The 13,986-nt window shown below is 40.1% G+C and overlaps 1 protein-coding gene across 1 annotated transcript in view; it reads left to right on the top strand.

The window, feature by feature from the left end:
- DNER (delta/notch like EGF repeat containing) overlaps positions 1 to 13,986 on the top strand; it is a 322,853-nt gene that overhangs the window by 179,383 nt on the left and 129,484 nt on the right. The window lies entirely within an intron of this gene.

The raw sequence follows: 13,986 nt of genomic DNA, 5'->3' as shown, positions 1-13,986 counted from the left end.
GGAGTACAGGCCTGTAGAGGTGCTGGAGAAAATCGTAATGGAATTTAAAATGGGATCCTATATGCGCAAGCATTTTGTAAAGTGCTTTGCAAATACAAGGTGACATGGTACACAGACCATAAAAGTGGCATCTGTTGCCTCCATCGAGAGCCACCTTCCTGTGATCCTTGTTGCACTTGGCATTTCGACCCTGTTATCCTAGGACGTCTCTGCTTCCCCTCATCCTCTTTTGAACTACCCGGGAATGTTTCTGGCCTATACAACAGATTTTAACTGACTTCAGCGGTAACCATTTGGGGCTAGACTCACGTTTAATTTCCTTCTCAGGGTTCTCATTTTAAAGGAGAATTGTTGGGAAAAACTTGATACTTGAGTTTTTGAATCCAAGTCACCAGCATATGCTTTACATACCAGTGTTTTCTGTTTTATTTTGTCTTTAAGATCTGTGCTGTGACAAGAGGGGTGCAGTTGGCCACAGAAATGGGCAATCAGCTGTTTGTTTTACTTCTTACCCATTGTTTCCAAGCGCTGCTTAGCTAAATGTATTTTTAATTTTGCAGTTAAAAAACAAAATTGTTGGCAAATACCAATTTTAGCCAGAAATACTCATGAGTGTATAATTGTTGCCCAAGAGGAACCCTGATAAGAGGGTCTTCTAAAAAATAGCAAAACCATAGTTGCCAGCCAGCAGTAGTGGTAGGAGATACTTTTTTTTTTTAATAAGTAATTTAAATTTTTTTATTTTTATTTATTTATGGCTGTATTGGGTCTTAGTTTCTGCGCGAGGGCTTTCTCTAGTTGCGGCAAGCGGGGGCCACTCTTCATCGCGGTGCACGGGCCTCTCACTATCGCGGCCTCTCTTGTTGCGGAGCGCAGGCTCCAGACACGCAGGCTCAGTAGTTGTGGCTCACGGGCCTAGTTGCTCCGCGGCATGTGGGATCCTCCCAGACCAGGGCTCGAACCCGTGTCCCCTGCATCGGCAGGCAGATTCTCAACCACTGCGCCACCAGGGAAGCCCCCTTTTTTTTTTTTTTAATTATGAGGATTTTTACTTCTGAACTGAAATTTTTTAAAAATGCTTTAAAAAATAAAAGTATAGCTAGACATTGGTACAATTTATGCCTATTCTGTTGGACAGAATACGGTGGGCTAGGAGTGTAGACTTAGTGTAAGATTCAAGGATATCTAGGGAGGTCCCTTCATCCCAAATTTCCTTGACACGCCAGCCTGGTGGGGATGCCCGGAATCCTGGTGTTTGAGCTTAATTCCTCGTAATAAGGCCGTGATTTCCTATTTAAGTGCAAATGCCCCTAAATTGGTATCACATTAAGGTACTATCCGTCATTAAAACTGGAATAACTTAGCTTAGTCAGGGGCTGATTTTAGTAGGAGAGAGAAGAGTAGGTAATTCTAGAATCCAGCTGGAGGTGTTGGGTCTGAGGGGGACCTGGGTTTGGGGAGGTGAGATTTGTCAGATTGGTCAGCAAATCAGAGTCTTGTGTTTGGTTTTCAATTCTTCCTAAGTTTAGAAACAGGGGAGCCTGGTGGCATTTGAGCCATACTTCTGAGACAGATGTTATGCCAAATAAACAAAACTAGTTTTATCTTAGAGGAGTCTGAGAAGCCTTAGAAGTGCTCATCTGATGCCATAAATGACCTTGAGCCCCATTCTGTAGCTAAAACCTATTTATGCCGCTCTCAGAGAAGACAGGAATTTGGGCTAGCTCATGGAATTTTTTTCCTTTCCAACACAAGCATTTAAAAATTATAATTAGAGAAAACTATCTGAGATTGGCTTCTCCACTGGGGACTGTCCTGTATGACAGCACTGCTGGGTGTATCAGCCTTCATCAAGCCTGTGCACATGAACCAGGAAGTGAGATTAAGGTTCTTCCCAGCACTTGCATGAATCTGTGCTAGCCCAAGGATTTCCTGTGACATGGACATTTCATTACCACCCTCTGATGACGGCAGTCCTGAGGCTCTAGGGAATTAAGCATGCGATACCTTTCTTTTTCCAATAAAGAACCTAAACCTGATATCCTATTCTAAGAGTCATAAATGAATTAGAAAAGAAACTTCAAGCATCAGAATCGTTCAAATATAATATACTAACCAAGAAATTGTTGAAAGGATGATATGAGCAGTGTTAGTGTTTTACATTAAAAATTTGTATTCAGATTTTCTCTGATTCAGAATTGGAGGATCAAATTATCACCCAAAAGAAATGGCTTCATGAGAGTATTATAGATTAATAAAAACAGTTTGAGCAAGCAAGCAAGCAAGCAAGATTCACCTTGCCTGTGAACTTAGCTAATTCTTTTGCCACCCCTGGGTTAGATCGTTTGATGAGTTTCTTTTGGAAGTTGTTAGAATGATTCTTTTCTAATTATCCTGGAGAAACACATCTATTAGATATAACCTGCCTTTTGTTCAATGTTAAAATCAGGAAAGCAGCAAACATTTAGTGAGATAAGATTTAATTAAAATGAATAATAGGACCTGCCCACATCTGCTGGTGTTACTTCAATTTGTGTGAGTGTAAATTCAATAAAGAAAAACATCCATCAGATCAGGGACTCTATATAAATGAAATCATTCACAATAAGATGAAAAATAGTTTTTTCCCATTCAATACTGAAGAAATATTTTTAGTTAAATGCCACGGTGTGGTGTCAGGGGTCATATAATCAAGACAGACCTCTTGGAATTTAGGCTATGATACCAATAACAATAAGAAGAATCTTGATTCATGTGTATATTCTCATTTCAGTAGGAGAGCAAGGGGCTGAAGAATTGCATTCACCCTCCATAAGGAAGGCTGAACTGATCCTTTATACCAGCTCTGCTGTGGTTTACTTTTTTGTTTATTTGCAGTCTCTCTCTTTGGGTTGGCTTTGTGACTATCCACAAAAGTACTTAAACAATAAAATAACCTATTAAGAGGAAAATTGATCTGAAGACCAAGGCAAAGGAGAATTCTAGGTCCAATAGGAAAGTAAACATAAGTTAAAGTTATAAATGTACAGAGGAAGGCTCACGTACTGGCTAAAGATAGGAATTGGGGATGCATGTTGGGTTAGCCGTGGCCCATGAACGTAATAGACCATGTATGTGAAGGAGCCCAAAGGGAATGAGGATAAACAGGAAACGGGGATGGAAGATGGAGGGAAGAAAGAAGAAAGAGAAACCACACACGAGAGAGACGTTCTGGTAGAGGAGCCATTGAATGAGTGTCCCTCAGGTGGAGTTCTTCAGGTTTGTCTCCCCATTTTGGGGTCTAGAGTGTCACATGGTGACAGAGGTCTTGAGAACTCTATGGGTTATCCCCAAAAGAACAAAAACTGTCACTCAGGAATGATCTATGGATAGACCCAGAGCAATCAGAATGTTTGAACAGTCAGGGCAGGGAGCTGGGGGTTCTCTATAGGGATCAGGTGCTGTACCTTTTACCTGGACCAGGTGCAAGTGCACCTCCTGCCTGGTCTCCACATCCATTTGGGCACTTCACCTTCCCTGTCTCCAAGATTTGTAAAGGGCCAGTGCAATCTTCATGGGAAAAAAGAGATTGAGGGTTTTGATGATTTTACCCAAGCCTAATTTCTAATCTCCACCTATATATCCTGGTCCCTGAATCTAGCTGGTAATTTGATTTGCTGATTTTCATCACCTGACTCAAACAGGAACTGGGAAGAGGGACCAGTCAACCACTTACTCCTCCTGTGTCACTGATACAGTCATTTTATCTGTAAGTGACTGTGCTGAACCCCTTTGTTATTGGATAGGTGTTCTCGAATATCTGTTTTATCATTGTAGATCTTACAACAGTTAAAATTTTAAAGCCAACACATAAATAAAAGAATCTCTGGTTATAGCACATCTCCTTTCATTTTCTCCTATTATTACCTGAGGTCCAATAGGAGACAAAGTCATAAATAATGTAAATTTCTTGCCCAAGATCAAAGAGATGGAAGAACTAGGAATAGGATCTCCACAGGCAATGTAGAATTTTTTTCTTACTAAGCTACATGGTCGTCCGTGGTTCACTTTGACCGTAGTTTCTTTTACATAAAGGGGAGATCCTGGAATCAGATTTCCTGGGTTCACATTTTAACTCTTCAGTTTATTAGCTGGAAGAACATGGTCCATTTACTCACCCTCTCTGTGCCTCAGTTTCCCCAAACATAAAATTGGAATAACAGTAACAATGAGGGTAACTGCATCTTGCAAAGCCCTTAGGACAGTGACTTGTGTCTTTATAAGAAGAGGAGATTAGGACACAGACATAAACAGAGGGAAGATCATGTGAAGACACAGAGAACAGAGGGCCATCTATAAGCCAAGGAGAGAGGCCTTCAAAGAAACCAACCTTAGCGACACCTTAATCTTGGATTTCCCAGCCTCCAGAATTGTGAGAAAATAAATTTCCGTTGTTTAAGCCACCCAGCCTGTGGTATTCAATACTTTGTTATGGCACCCCTGGCAACCTAATAGAGAGAACAGGAAAGAAACCCACTAGGCGGTTGTTAGCACCCCAGTGTGGCATGGAATCGCTTGGCGGAGGACAGTGGGGATTTATGGCTTATTTGGGACTGAAACCCAGGTCCATCCGATCTAAGAGCTGAAGAGGCCTTTGGAGGTCAGCCCCTTCAGATTCCCACTCGGTGCATAAACGCTGCCCTCATCCCCTTTCTCAGAATGTCGTCTGAACTCTGCCCCTCATTCTTTGTAATTTAATTTCTCGCATTTCTCAATATGTTAAATTGTAAAAATGTCTTTACAATGAGACCAAATCTGCCTCCCTCTGCCTCTGACTAGCAGTGTGAGGTTGAGCAAACTGCTTAAATTCTCCAGTCTGTTTCCTCATTGGTGAAATAGAAAAATAATACCGATCTTGCGAGACTGTTGGGAGGATTAAGTGAATCCTTACAGGGTACTTGGCATATGGTGGGGGCTTTCTTCAGTAAATGATGGTTTTGACCCCTGCCCTGTCCCCACTGGCTTTCCATCTTTGGAAAAAGCTCTCAGTGGTTTATCATCTTTGCTTTACACTTCAAAATATAATTCGTGGTGAGTTTTCCTTCTGAGGGAACTTGAAGAAGACGTTGGGAAAGATCTCTATTCTTCAAAGAATCCTTCTCATCAATAATTTATACATTAAAATGTCCATTTTATTAAAGCTTTTTCTTTATCATTTTCTTTTGATGTAGCAAAGGAAATAACTAGAAGGCTAAGTTGATTTTTAAAATAAGAAAGTAGAATGGTGTATCATTTACTTGTGGGATCAGGCTAATTTTTTTTCAGGGAAGTTCAATAAAAGATGAGTTTTTAATGACATCCATCTTTTTAAAAGTCAAATATTACTTTTGTTAGTGGATTAGGACGTTGCAGCAAATAAATGCACAGATGTCGGTGAACTAGAGATCGAGGCTGATTACATGGAAATCTTATGCCTAATTACAGCCACACTCAGAGTGCTGAGAACACATAAGTTGCAGGGATAAGGTTGGAAACTGCTCGTGAACATCTTCATTCTGCCAACCCATACATCCAATTTTAGGAAGAAAATCTTTTACAGAATTTCCCGAAAGACATTTGCTTTCTTCTCCCTTGAGCAGTCAAGCAAACTACAAAGTCTTTTGGAAGGAAAGAGTATGGCTGTCTCATTCATTATTGTTTCTATCATTTAGAATTTAATGTTTAAGCCAAAGAAACGAGTTCTAGGAACTCATGAATGTCACGTCTTGCCTTCAATGTTTAGATGATCTGCATGTTTCTAAGCTTACTTGAAAAAAATGAGCTACTACATTTGAAATTAATGAACCCAAATAGAAGAGCAATAGCATATCTAAGACTAACGGGAAAATAAGATTATGAGCTATAAGCAATGGGAGTATATTGTTTAAATTAAATGTGAATGATAGAACAGTGAGACCCAGCCAATGGACAAGAATTTTAAAAATGTAATTCATGACAGAGTTTTCCTTTGAGATGGTTCACTGTGTTCCCAGCAAGAGGCAACAGTTTGTCTCTGTGGCTGGGCTCCAGGTGTTCCTGTGTGGCCTGGGCTCAGGACAAGGCATTTATAAGGACTTTTACATCATAAGTAGAATTCCCAGATAGTCTCTTAAGTTTTATGTTAAAATAATCCTTTCTGTCTCTTGAAATAACTAAATCTGGGCTTAGTAAAAGGCTGAATTCTACATGTCTAAGAGAACTTGCTAGACTGATCTTCCGACCCTTTAGTTACAGGCCACCTGTGTTTAATGACATGAAAATGTGCGCTATGGTCACTGCTTTTTATCAAGGTTTTAGTGTTTGTCAACTATGTAATTTCAGACCTGAATGACCACCTGCTGTGGTGCCTAGAGCTGGAATAATAAGCTCTTGGCTTAGAACGACAAGGATGAGGCTTCTGTGGCCTCCATCTCCACGGATTCAGGGTCAGTGCAGTTGGCATGATGGGACAGCTCAGGTTAGAATCTGACTAATGCTTCATTGTTTCATGAGTTAGACAGGATTCATTGCCTTCCTTCCCTGAAGTCCTCTTAGAGCAATATAATCACTCTGTCAGGGGGCTACAGAAAGCCCTTACTGGGGGGATCATCTTCACGGACAGTTGCTCCTCCATTAACTGGGAGCAAAAAGATTCTAGAGCTTTGCAACGTTAGGAAACAGACTCTACTTCTTGACCCTGCTGTGTGTGACCCTGGACTACTAGTTTAGAGAGGTCTTCTGAATGTTTCCCCGTAGGCTCTGTAAGCAGGAATTCTCTCCCAGCTGTGGCCTGGGCTGGCTGTGCCCTGCTCATGACCCTGGCATGCTGGGCAAGCTGAGAGGTGGCCACGCCTTCCTTTGGCCTAGGAATGGTTGAGCCTTCTCTTCAAGAAAACTGGACTGTTCAGAGGGAAATATGCTCAGTTATGTGATTCATATTGTCCACAGGAGAAGACATGTCAGTCCCTTAGGGCAAGCAGAGCTTTTCCTGGCACTTGGACGTGAAATGAATTTCCGGAGTGGGACTTCATGTACGGGGACCCGGTGATGTGCACACAATGTTCTCCACAACATCCCTGCAGTAAATGCAATAGCACATCCCGCAGGGAGGAGCTGGACACAGGATGCCGAAATGTGATTCTAACGTTTCAGAGTTTTATCTTTCCTTTCCTGGGATTTAGACAGCCTCTTAAAATAAAAACAATGAATTTTTTATTATGGGAAATTTCTACATGCATAAAAATAGAGTCATTTGGCAAACTACCATGTCTGCATCGCCTAGTTTCAGCAATTATCGACTCATTAGCCAGAGTTTTGACCTTGCAGATGTTCAGACATTTAGCTATGAATTGCCCAGATGTTGTTTGGAATCAGGCTGATCCATGACGGAAGTTGAAGTTGGCTTTGAGGGTCTGTTAGGTAGGAGTGGCTTAAATCATCTCTTTTCCATTTTCAGAGGTTTTGGTTTGGAATTGTCCTCCTAATCCTTGTTCCAGCATCCCCTTTAGCATGAAGATGTGGATGAAGAATGTATAAGTGGCTCTGATTCTAATAAATCACAAGATCATCAGAGATAGACAAGGAAGTAGGAGAAGAGGACCCTTACCCTGCACAGAACTCTCATGCAAGTCTACCTTTAAGGAGCAGACTATAAAGTCAGCTTTATTCAGTGAACACTCAAATGTCTATTATGTATGCAGACATCAAGGACCTCCAATTCTGGTGAAGAATCGCCCAAAGTTTCCAAGTCTGTCCATGAGTGATTAGGCACTTTATGTACAAGAGATGCATTCAACCCCCAGGAAGGAGGTTTTTACTCTATTTTGACACATTATTTGAATAGATTTGGTATTTTTCTTAAGGCTGAAGGAAATTAGGATCAGTGAACCCAAAGAACAGTCGATGCTGATAGGGAAGACAGCCAGACAGCAAGGGAGGAGGTGGAAAAACTACGGAAATCTGGAGCTGGAAATAAAATACTACTGTCATTGGGGGTCATTTTAGAGTAAGGGTGAAGGACGTCCCCACATGGGTCTATGGTACCCATAGATCATCACGGTGATGATAGGATGATATGCAGCTGTGAGTGGAAAAGGACTTGGATGATATGGTTTTAAGCCTTGACCGTACACTTGCCAACTGGGACACCTTATACAATTTATCTGACCTCTCTTTCGAGTCTGTTCTCAACTCCTAAAATGGATCTGGGAATACCCACCTGACAGATGTGGTGAAGATTAAAGAGATAATTCAATGTGAGCAAGCTCTATAAACAATGAGCTTCAGTGTCTAGTTGGCTGAGTTTTTTATGTTCACTGATGGCACTGGGACACCAAAAAGAGATGTGTATTTTCTGTATACTTTGTTTAAGGGAGAAAGTAAACAAGAATTGCTAAATTCTGACTCTGAAAGAGAAAAATAAAGCTCCTCAAAAAGCTTCTCTCTCTGGTCTTCCCTGGTGGCGCAGTGGTTAAGAGTCCTCCTGCCAATGCAGGGGACACGGGTTCAATCCCTGGTCCGGGAAGATCCCACATGCTGCAGAGCAACTAAGCCCACGTGCCACAACTACTGAGCCTGTGCTCTAGAGCCTGCAAGCCATAATTACTGAGCCCGTGTGCCACAACTACTGAAGCCTGCATGCCTAGAGCCTGGGATCTGCAACGAGAGAAGCCACCGCAGTGAGAAGCTTGCACACTGCAACGAAGAGTAGCTCTCACTCACCGCAACTAGAGAAAGCCCACGCACAGCAACGAAGACCCAGCACAGCCAAAAAAATAAAAACAAAAAAAACCCCCCAAAAAACCCCTTCTGTCTCTGGGATGATTTGTTCATGACAAGTAGGCTTTACTGAGAGGTGAAAATTGCAGAAGATGAGACAGAAAAGTAAACTGGGGCCAGATTGCCAGTGACCTGTGTGCCATGCTGGGGAATTTAGATTTATTTATTCAAACATTTGGCTCTTTATTCTGTAAAGTATTGAAATATAAAAATACAAGAAAATAAGAGTCAGAGAAAATTTAAATTAAAAAGTGATATCCTAGTTGGAAAGAGGAAACAGTCATATAGGTCACAGAGCCCTAGAGTGTTGTTAAAACTGAACTTCTAGTAGACTCTGAACGTATGGCAGCCAAATCAAAAAGGAAAAAAAAAAGAGCAGTCACATAATCTCCATCATTCATGAGGACAAAACATCAGTTCTTATGACTAGTAAAACTTTTAAATGAGTGAATTTTCTTGGGAAGGAATTTATAAATGAGGTAGAAAATGATGTATGGCATATACGCTCTTGCCAACGTCCTCATGGTAAACGCAGTAGTAGATTTTAAAGGGCTGTTTCTTATAGGACCCTTCTCTTCCCCTTTCCTACTTAATATTCCCCACAGCATTTATCACCGTATTTATTATTAATCATTTCGTTTGTCAGTCACTCCCACTAGAATATAATCTCCATGAGAGAGTCTTGTTCACTTTTGTGTCCCCAGAACAGTGCTTGGCTCTTCATGAGTGCTCAATATATATGGGTGAATAAGTGAACGCAGGTATGACTGAAATTTTTTTAAGCTAGAACTTTTCAAAGTAAGCTTCCTACCACTGTGTGAGAAAGTTTCATTACTGTACAAATGGAATATTTGACTTCAAGCTATTGAGAAAAACTGAGATTCTGCATTGGTTTTTAAAATTAATCTCTGAGGGTCATTTTTCATTTTACTTGAAAAAATATTTTTACCTATAAATATACGATAATTTTGCAAGGAAGTCCCTCTCTGTAACTTAGCTATGCTGCTAATTTTAACTAAGTCCATTTTGTCTCTTACACCAATTAACTCAGTCGGACATAGGTTAGTGCTATCATAGTCAGTGGGTTAAACTCAAGGTTGATAGAATAGTTTGTACATCAGTGATCAAACAGGTTCTTTTGTTTTTACAATAAATACGCTAAAAACATAGTTTCCTAATAAATATTTATGGCCCCTTACAAGTCAAAGTCTTGAAGCTATTTAAAAATCCTTTTAACATTATAGGAAAGCTCTTCATTCTTAGAAAGTAGACTTTGGAAGAAATCTAACTTTATGGACAGCGTGACACATAATACGCAAAGATTTAACTAAAATTTTATGGTTAGGAGTATGTAAACACTTGTTAATCTTCTTCCTCATCCATCAGTCAAAGTTTTAGAATCAATTCAGTGCTTTGCTTGGTCAAAAGCAATTGTTTCAACAATTTCTTAAGGTTTCTTTCAAGCTTCCTTCCTAAAACAAAATGCGCGGCTTTCATTTTATCTTTCAATTCATTCAACTACACTTCAATTAAAAAAAAAAGTATATATATATATATAAAAATTCAATCAATGCTAACTGAAAGACTTTTGATTTGGGGCGTTTAATAATTTATTTTCACAAGCAACATATTTTCCATGGAACTTGCCAGATGAATTATATGCAAAATGTATCCCCCAAACGACCAGAGAAATTTATCTGAAAAATGGAATGACTGGATACAAACCAAGTAATTGTTAGTGGACAGCTGCCAGAAATAGTCACATGGAGTAATTTATGATGATGCTGAGGCCCGGTTTGGCATTGTGCCTGCAGCGTATGCACACCTTTTGCATTCGAAGGCGGTCACAACTCTGCAGATGCACAAGGGGCTCCAGACAGCCTCTTGCAAATATCAGCGTTGTGCACCGTTGGCCATTTGAGCAAGGACAAGATTTTCCTTAGAAGAGAGATCTATTTTTTAATTTTTATTTATTTATTTTTATTTTTTCATTGAAGTATAGTTGAGTTACAATGTTGTGTTAGTTCTGGTGTACAGCAGTGATTCAGTTATACATATATGTATATGCATATTCTTTTTCATATTCTTTTCCATTATGGTTTATTATAACACATTGAATATACTTCCCTGTGCTATACTGTAGGCCCTTGTTTATATATAGTAGTTTGTATCTGCTAATCTCAAACTCCTAATTTATCCCTTCCCTACCCCCTTTTCCCTTTGGTGACCATAAGTTTGTTTTCTATGTCTGTGAGTCTGTTTCTGTTTGGTAAATAAGTTTGCATGTATCCTATTTTAGATTCCACATATAAGTGATATCATATGGTAGTTGTCTTTATTTTTCTGACTTACTTCACTCAGGATGACAATCTCTAGGTCCATCCATGTTGCTGCAATGACATTATTTTGTTATTTTTTATGGCTGAATAATGTTCCATTGTATATATGTACCACATCTTCTTTATTCATCTGTTGATGGACATTTAAGTTGCTTCCATGTCTTGGCTATTGTAAATAGTGCTGCCCTGAACATTGGGGTCCATGTATCTTTTCAAATTAGAGTTTTCTACAGATATATGCCTAGGAATGGGATTGCTGGATCATATGGCAACTCTATTTTTAGTTTTTTGAGGAACCTCCATACTGTTTTCCATAGTGGCTGCACCAATGTACATTCCCACCAACAGTGTAGGAGGGTTCCCTTTTCTCCACAACCTGTCCAGCATTTGTTATTTGTAGTCTTTTTAATGATGGCCATTCTGACCAGAGTGATATAATACCTCTTTGTAATTTTGATTTGCATTTCTCTAATAATTAGCAATGTTGAACATCTTTTCATTTGTCTATTGGCCATCTGTATATCTTCTTTGGAGAAGCATCTATTTAGGTAGAAGACAGAAAAGGAGTTTCCTAATTACAAGGCTGCCTTTCTAATAGTCCTTAATGAGCTTTTCCCAGCTTTCAACTACAAAGTCTATACAAACACACAAAAGGGGAAAAAACTCACAGCATCAAGAAAAAAACAGATAAGAAGTCAACTATTGCTAGAATGCAGAGGGAACTTCTGCTTGCCACAAGGAGGTATGAGATGATAGAAATAGAAGGCAGAAAATTTACCTCTAACTTAAGTAGAAAAAGCCATTGCTTTTATTCCAGTTGTTCTAGTTTCTAAGATATAATTGAAGAGTGTGTCCTTAAACTAAAGAGGACTTGATTGTGCAGTTTATAAGGATGTGTCATATTCCCTTAACAACAACAACTTCAACTAACAAAAGAAAGACACCTACATAAAATCTGGCTGTTTTGGTTGAGCTAAAGGTCATGTTTGGCTGTCTGGCTCCTTGGTTGGTTGCTGAGGTCAGAGTTCCATCCACTCCTGGTTTAGTCGCTTGTGACAAGGGGCGTCCTCTTATGGTGTAAACTATGATCTCACCATTCAAGGGACAGTTTTTCTTAGAAAAGGAGTCTGTGGGTTAGGGCAAGTTAGATGGAAGCCATAGAAATATAACTACAAATAGAATGCAGCCATAAAACAATTTTACCTAATGACCTCTGTGGGTTTTCCTTCCAGGAATGTAAGAAGTCAGTAGTAGGGAATTTAAACATTCAATTCACATACTGATAGGTTAGAGATAAAAAAGATAATTTTTAAAAATAGAAGCTAAAATGGCATTTGATAAAATTTGATCATCATTCCAAGCATTCTACTTAGTGATATATTCTACAAACCTCCCTTTGAAATCAAAATTATTCTGGATGTGCCACCAATGTAACCATGAGGAATAGAGAAAAGAAGGTGGCATGATCATGATTTGCAATTGATGTTCCCTTTTTTTTGGTGGGGGGGGGCTTGTTTTATCTGGAAAACTCAAGAGAGTCAACTAAAACCTCTGACCTGTAATGAGAGCTCAGGGTGATGACAGGTAACATAACGTTAGCACTTTACATGTCAGTAATAATCGCTAGCAAGTATGATGGGTATTACAAGAAATAATAAGGTGAGGAAAGGATCTCATTAGCAATAGCTACAAAGAAATCTAAATATTCAGGAGTAAATTAATCAAGAAATGGACAAGAAGTATAAAACTTGATTAAGAGACAAAAAGAGAAGAAGACAACCCTTTTGTTTTGTTTTGTTTTTTTAAATTTTCAGCTAACATTGATTTTGTGTTTCCTTTCAGTGTATTTAGTCAGCCTAAGCAGAGACATCTTTCTTTTATTTATTTATTTATTTAATTAATTAATTAATTTATTTATTTATGGCTGTGTTGGGTCTTCGTTTCTGTGCGAGGGCTTTCTCTTGTTGCGGCAAGTGGGGGCCACTCTTCATCGCGGTGCGTGGGCCTCTCCCTATCGCGGCCTCTCTTGTTGCGGAGCACAGGCTCCAGACGCGCAGGCTCAGTGATTGTGGCTCACGGGCCTAGTTGCTCCGCGGCATGTGGGATCCTCCCAGACCAGGGCTCGAACCTGTGTCCCCTGCATTGGCAGGCAGATTCTCAACCACTGCGCCACCAGGGAAGCCCAACCCTTTTGTTTTTTAAGAGAAAAGATGTTGTGTGGTGCTTGGTGGGGGTGGGTGGGTACGGGGTGGGATCCTGAGTTAACAATACCTGGGGGAGCCCAGAGAGTCTCTGTAAGATCAAGGGCAGGAGGCTGGGTCCCCCACCCGCTCCAGAGGGAGGGAAGTAGGCAGGGCTGGGAGAGGCTGTGGGCGGGGCTTTGAAACACCTGCCTGATGTGTGGGGCTTGGAGAGAGCTGGGAAAGGTGCTTTGGTCTGTTTTGTTTTTATTTTGTTTTTTTAATTTTTTAAATTTAAAAAATTTTTTTATGCAGTAAGTTTTTTTTATGCCATTCTCCTTTGCTTCCTCCTCTCCATTCTTCATGAGAATCTGCAGTCACATCTACACAAGGCTTTGGAGCCAGATCTGTGTCTTTTTTAGATGCATCACCACCCTCAGGCCAGCATTAGGAAGAGAGCAGGAAGGCTCAGTTTTATTTGGATTTTACAGCAGCCTCAGAAATGAAGCTTCCAGTCAAGTGCAGTTCTCTGGGTCTGAGTTATGGTCTTTTACTAGTATAACAAACCAAGCAAAATGGTCCTTTTTATTTTCCCTTACACTCAGGTCATCTGCGTGGCTGCACGTTGAGCCTCATTTACAGAGTGGTTTGGTAAATTCTCTCAGTGATCTGGAAGGGTGGGCCCCGTGCCA

This window comes from Balaenoptera ricei, chromosome 7 (genome assembly GCF_028023285.1).
Source record: "Balaenoptera ricei isolate mBalRic1 chromosome 7, mBalRic1.hap2, whole genome shotgun sequence".
NCBI lineage: Eukaryota > Metazoa > Chordata > Mammalia > Artiodactyla > Balaenopteridae > Balaenoptera > Balaenoptera ricei.
The sequence above is the reverse complement of the archived record's forward strand: the minus strand, read 5'-3'. Positions and strand labels throughout refer to the sequence as shown.